This window comes from Phacochoerus africanus, chromosome 4 (genome assembly GCF_016906955.1).
Source record: "Phacochoerus africanus isolate WHEZ1 chromosome 4, ROS_Pafr_v1, whole genome shotgun sequence".
NCBI lineage: Eukaryota > Metazoa > Chordata > Mammalia > Artiodactyla > Suidae > Phacochoerus > Phacochoerus africanus.
In genome coordinates this window covers 124,874,901-124,880,922 of record NC_062547.1, presented here as the reverse complement: position 1 = coordinate 124,880,922, position 6,022 = coordinate 124,874,901, and the positions used below count along the sequence as shown (strand labels likewise).

The following is a 6,022-nucleotide window of genomic DNA, read 5'->3' as shown; positions in this document are numbered from 1 at the left end:
CCCAAATGCTCAGACACACATAAATGACATACTGGCAACCTTTAAAGAGCCCCTTTTTGTTTTCCTACCCCAAGCACTATGAAAAAAAAAAAAAAGTAATGATCAAGTCAGCATCAAGCCTTTCCACATAGCAGCTGTGTATCTATTATATGAATGAGTTTATTTAAATTGTCCAGTCATTCTAAACATTTTAGGATCTGATCAGACCATTATATGATTCGCCACTGTTTTTTTGTGGTTAATCAGTGAAGCCCTCACTATTCTATCCTGTCTTATGACTGGGTAGAGATGAAAGGCCTGGCCTTACATTCAATGAACAGATACTTTCAGACATTTCAGTAATATGCTGAAGAGTATCAATGTAAATTCAGAAAGTGCTTGCTTCAGCAGCACATACACTAAAATAAATAAATAAATAAATAAAATGGGGGTGATACTGACAAGATTAGCATGGCCCCTTATGCAAGGATGACATGCAAATTCATGAAGCTTCCCATATTTTTTTTTTAAATGATTTAGAACTATTTCTTTGAAAATAGAATAACCTTGTACAGAGATCCAAACTTAAGATACTAAAATACTAAACTTAAGATACTAAAATGATAAACAACAAAAGACAGGGGTAGAGAGGAGATTCAATGCTATTGCGCACTTGAAAACCATGCAGTTAGACTGTACCTCTTTCCTCCCCTGCAGCACCACACCCAGCTGATAAAAAATGAATTCAAGGTAGCACAAAGGCAGCCCAAAATGTACCACTCTTTGTCCTCTCTACCCTTTCCTGCTGTGTGCTATTTTCCCAACTGCTGGAAGGACATGCTAAAAACAAATTTTAAGATCCATGTAAAAGTTAAGAAAACCACAGGTTATTTCCCGCCTTGGTTGGCCCTCTGATTTATATGTTCTCTTTTTCTCCAAATACTAACATCAACAGGACCCCTAGAAAAGAAAAAGCAAAACTAACAAAAAAAAAAAGAGAAAGAAAAAAGAAAAAAGTGAGCAAAGCCTCAAAAGTTTCTTATTCCTTCTAAAGGAAACATTTAAAAATTTGTTTTCTTTAGTAAATTCAAGCATGCAAGCACCAAATGAGTTTCTGGAGACTCTTTGAAAAAGTGATTGCTATGGACTGAACTGCATTTTCCCAAATTTGTATGTTGAAGGTTTAATGCTCAAGGTGATGGTAGTTGGAGATGAGGCCTTAGGGAGAAAATCAAATTTAGATGAGACCAAGTGGGTGAAAACTTCACAATGGAATCACTATCTTTCTAAGAAGAGGAAGAGACGCTAAAATTCTCTCTCTTCACCAGATGAAGACACAGTGAAAAGGCCACCACCTGTAAGCCAGGAAGAGAGCTCTCACAGGGAACCAAACTGGCTGGCACCTTGAATGTAGATTTGCAGTCTCCAGATGGCGCAAAGTAAATATGTATTGTTTATGCCACACAGTTCATGGTATGTTATAATGCCAGAGCTAAGAAACCACCGTATACTTTAGTGAAAAAAGTGGATTAGAGCATTACCCCAAAGTAACTCACGTACATTACTGTCTTGTGGTAAAACTTAATTTTAGTGTATTTATAAGAACACACAATGAAAACACCTGTGATAGTACGTGTGTTCTAGGTGCAATAGTTTTATTGTTAAAATTTCTTCCATATTAGCAAAATTAAATTTAAAAATTGATTCATTAAAATATAATCGTCTCTGTTTTCCTTCCATTTACTTAGTTTCCCAGTAAAAATATAATCACTTAAATAGCAGAAGTGATTCCTTAAGAGTATTTCCCCATCTTCTTTATTCAAAAACAATTCCATTCAAATCTTTCTAACAATCTCTAAAAGAATAATTTATTATTATTCTAAAATTCACCATTACTTGCAAAATAAAGTCCATGATTTAAAACATTTAACTGATACCAGGAAAAAATGTCAATTTACATATGTTTTCCTAGGAAATGATTATAATACTGCTCTTACTACATTGTATCAATAGTTAACTATATTTTATTATAATTGTAAATTTTGATTTCTCTCAAGACTAAACTTTGTCTACTTAAATTCTTACTTTCTTAGTTTTCTATGTTAAAATAATGTTATTTTCACTTTCACTTTTTTGGAGGGTGGGGGATTGTGTCATGGCATGTAGAAATTCCAGGCCAGGGATCAAACCCAGGCCTCAGCAAGAGACCCAAGCCACAGTAATGACAATGTCAGATCCTTAACCACTCCATCACCAGGGAATTCCCTCACTTGCAGTTTTGATATCAGTAATTTAGGTGGTATTTTATTTCTTTCTATAATTTTGTAATGATAGTTTTTGCCAAGTAAAAAGATAATCGTTCCAAATAATTTAATTTCTCAAATACATATTTTAGATAAATCAGTTATTATAAAACCATGAAAATAATAGATCATTGAAATTTATATGATTTATAATATACATGGTGAGTACTGAGATCAGTTCTCATAAGAATATTTGAAATTCCCAATAATATAAATATTGATCACCATCTCCTCCATTTTTTTCTGCTTTTTCTTTTCCTCTTTTTGTTTCTCTGCTCTTTCTTTTGTCCATGAAAGACAGATCACTTTAATCCTAGCAGAATGTCTTGATAAATCTATCCACCAAGTCTTTAGTTCAATTGCAACACAGTCAGGATAAATGAAGTCTCAAAAAGGAATTTTTTACCTAGTCAGCAATTAAAAAGCATAGTGAAGGACTTTCTCATCAAATTCCAGCAGAAAGTAGAACAAAAGAAGGACATCTAGTATGGAATTTTTTAAAACTTGCTTCTCTCTTTGTACAGGGACAGAACTTTAAAAAACTATTTCAGTGATTTGAGACATTAATGTTAATCAAGGCTCACAGAAAATGATATTAGGCTTGAAAATACAATTATTCAATTGTGAACATATCTATATATCATTATTTATATCTATCTATCTATGTTACATGTAGGTCAAAAGATATCTTTTCCCACCTAAAATTACTTTCCATTAATCTGTATTACAAATGTGATACATTAATATTACTTTAAAAATATCTAACCAGAATGTTTTGCAGGAGAAATCCTTAAGTGAAATTGTTTTCCTCTATGTTTTTATTATTATAATTTTGATAACCTGAAATGCATGCTAATTTTAAACTATTTGACAATTTTTACCTATACTGCACAAGTGGTAGTTAGATACTGTCTGTTTTCTTGATTCTGGCTTTGTAGACAACATCAAACCCAGAAGGAAATAATTTTTTTGAAATCCAAACACTAAATGGCATGCCTCTGTATACATCTAAGGTAGAATGTCATGTGGAAAGTGAAAGAGGAATAGACAGGATGAAAATTGAACTGCTTTCCAGTCTTCCTGAACAAAATGTTCACATTGTGACTATAGGATTAGATTTAAATTAATGTTCAAAGTATCAAATGCCTATTCAAGTGTTACCTTATAAACATTCAGAAGGTACTTTCACATCACTTAGAAACAGTAATAGCTGCAAGACTTACGAATGAATGAATTTTGTTAGGTCTCCACTGTATACGAGTCTGAGTTGAAAAGTACATTCTAAGATATGACTAAATGTGCAAGAAATGTGTTGGGGATAGGAGCAGGAGACAGCTTTCAACCATGAGGTAAGCCTGACACCTAGAGAGAGAGAAGAAAGAAGAACAAAGAGAAAATGTTTTCAGACTGCAGAACAAAGTCTCTAGAAATTTTTGGCTAATTCAATGAGTTTTCCTCCCAGAATTACCCATTGGACAAATTCACAACTTGCTGGATTGAGCCTGATTAATACATATGCCATGTTCAGTCACTGCTTGGGAGCTGCCTATGGAATGTATGTCTACAGTGTGAAATAGACCCAGACATGTACAGATGCGGCCAGTAAATTATGCTCCTCATGCAGAGGACTGGAGCAACATATTTCCACGGTCATCATAAGGTCTGAGATATTTTTAATCACCTCCTCTTTCAAAATATTGTCCATAATATGCCAGGCCTATTGTAATATTTTGTTCTTTTGCTCACTCTCTGTAACTGGGAAAATATTCCAGGAAAAAGTGAGATGGATGACATACAATTTCTACTGAAATTATTCTGCAATATTACTGCAATTGTAATCAAAGAAAGTCTTTCTTATTAATAATCAATAATGATATTACAATGAATAATCTGATTAATAAATCAGATTATTCTAAAATTTATTAGAAAAAATGTGCAAAGGCTTGTGAATATTATGGGAAAATATAGAAAACACAAAAAGTAAATACAAAATGCTGCATGTATAAAAACATACAGTAAAAAGGTTAATGAAAAACTGTGTGGCATTACTAAGTATTAAACAAGTATGCCAATGTAAAGTTTGCAAGTACAGGAGATCCCGTCATGGCTCAGTGGTTAATGAATCTGACTAGGAATCATGAGGTTGTGGGTTCTATCCCTGGCCTCGCTCAGTGGGTTAAGGATCTGGCGTTGCTGTGAGCTGTGGTGTAGTTCACAGATGCGGCTCGGATCCCGCATTGCTGTGGCTCTGGAGTAGACCAGCAGCTAAAGCTTTGATTGTACAAAATGTATATTCAGAATATGAGAAGTTGGCATTTCAAATTTGTGTGAAAAGAATGTGCAAGATAACCAATGCTATACTTCACAATAGTACACTTGTAATTAAAAGTGATACACCGAATCTAAAAATCTAATAACTGATGGAAGAATTCAGTGTAATTAATTAGAAATATTTTTACAGAAAAAAGGAAAAGCTGTATAAATAAGGAATTGTGAAAGCTTTGAGCATCATACAACAGAAAACCCTGCTCTTTTCTGTGTTAAGTATTACTACATCAAACTTTATAACTTACTTGTAAAAAAATTTCTATCTTCCTTTCAGAGGTTTGAAATTTGCTCCCCAATGAAACTTCCATAGAGAAGCAATGTGCCTTTCTATCTACTGATGTCAGGCTTAGCCGTGTCATTGGCTTTAACCACTGCATCTGAGCAGTAATAACAGATGCTACAACAAAGCAAAAGACACATGCAATAGTTGGAGGCTTTGTTTTCAGTCTGGATGCTGGACTAAGAAACAAATACACAGGCAAAGGTGCATAAAATTCAACCAGTGGCTAGCCAGAAATATGGGGAAGAAATAAATGTTTATTTTTGTAAGTTACCCATTTGGGTTTTGATTGTACTGCATTACAAACATGGAGGATTTTAGTGCATAATGATGTGGAAAAGATAATTTTTGTTTTGAGAAACTGCAAGAATAGGATTATATCTTCCTGGAGTTCCTGGGTTGTTCAGTGTGTTAAGGATCCAGCACTGTCAATGCTGTGGCTGCTGTGGCACAGGTTCAACCCTTGGCCTGAGAAATTCCACATGCCCACAGGCACAACATAGATAGATGACAGAGAGATATACAGATAGAGATATTCCTTAGATGTCCCAGAATTCTTTTGTCTAAATCAGATAGTTGATTAAATGCCTGAATACAAAATTGTAAAGAATTTTTTTTTTTCTTTTAATGTTAAAGCCCGATAGCCTGGCAACTCCATCATCTGGGCTCTGAAGGAAAGAAACTGGTGATATTATGAAGCTAGCACATTTCTTTGTATTTTGAAAAGCATAGCATTTACCTGGTAACTAAAAGATCTGAAACACAACTTAATTAACAATGCAGAGCATTTATATTTACTCCACTACCATGACTTTAAGTTAGCCCTTAGGTGGAAATCCTAACAGAGCTGTGGCTAATTCTCTAGGATGCCTATATTCAACCACGGCCTTAAATCAGATCTTTACTTTCCAAAGCAGATTCCCAAAAGATGCTCCATGATAAATGCTATATGGTCAAATGATCTTGGGAAATACTTCACACCATAATTATCTCCTGATTTTTTTTTTTTTCTTTTTAGGGCCACTTCCCACAGCCTTTGGATGTTCCCAGGCTAGAGGTCTAATCAGAGCTGCAGACCCCAGCCTACGACACAACCACAGCAACATGGGATCTGAGCTACATCTGCAACCTA

The 6,022-nt window shown here is 34.4% G+C and overlaps 1 non-coding gene across 1 annotated transcript; it reads left to right on the top strand.

Annotated features, from left to right (window-relative positions):
• Positions 1-397: 397 nt before the first annotated feature.
• Positions 398-503, top strand: LOC125126561 (U6 spliceosomal RNA). The gene has a single exon (XR_007134672.1). It is a non-coding gene; the product is annotated as a U6 spliceosomal RNA (small nuclear RNA).
• The last annotated feature ends 5,519 nt before the right edge of the window (positions 504-6,022 follow it).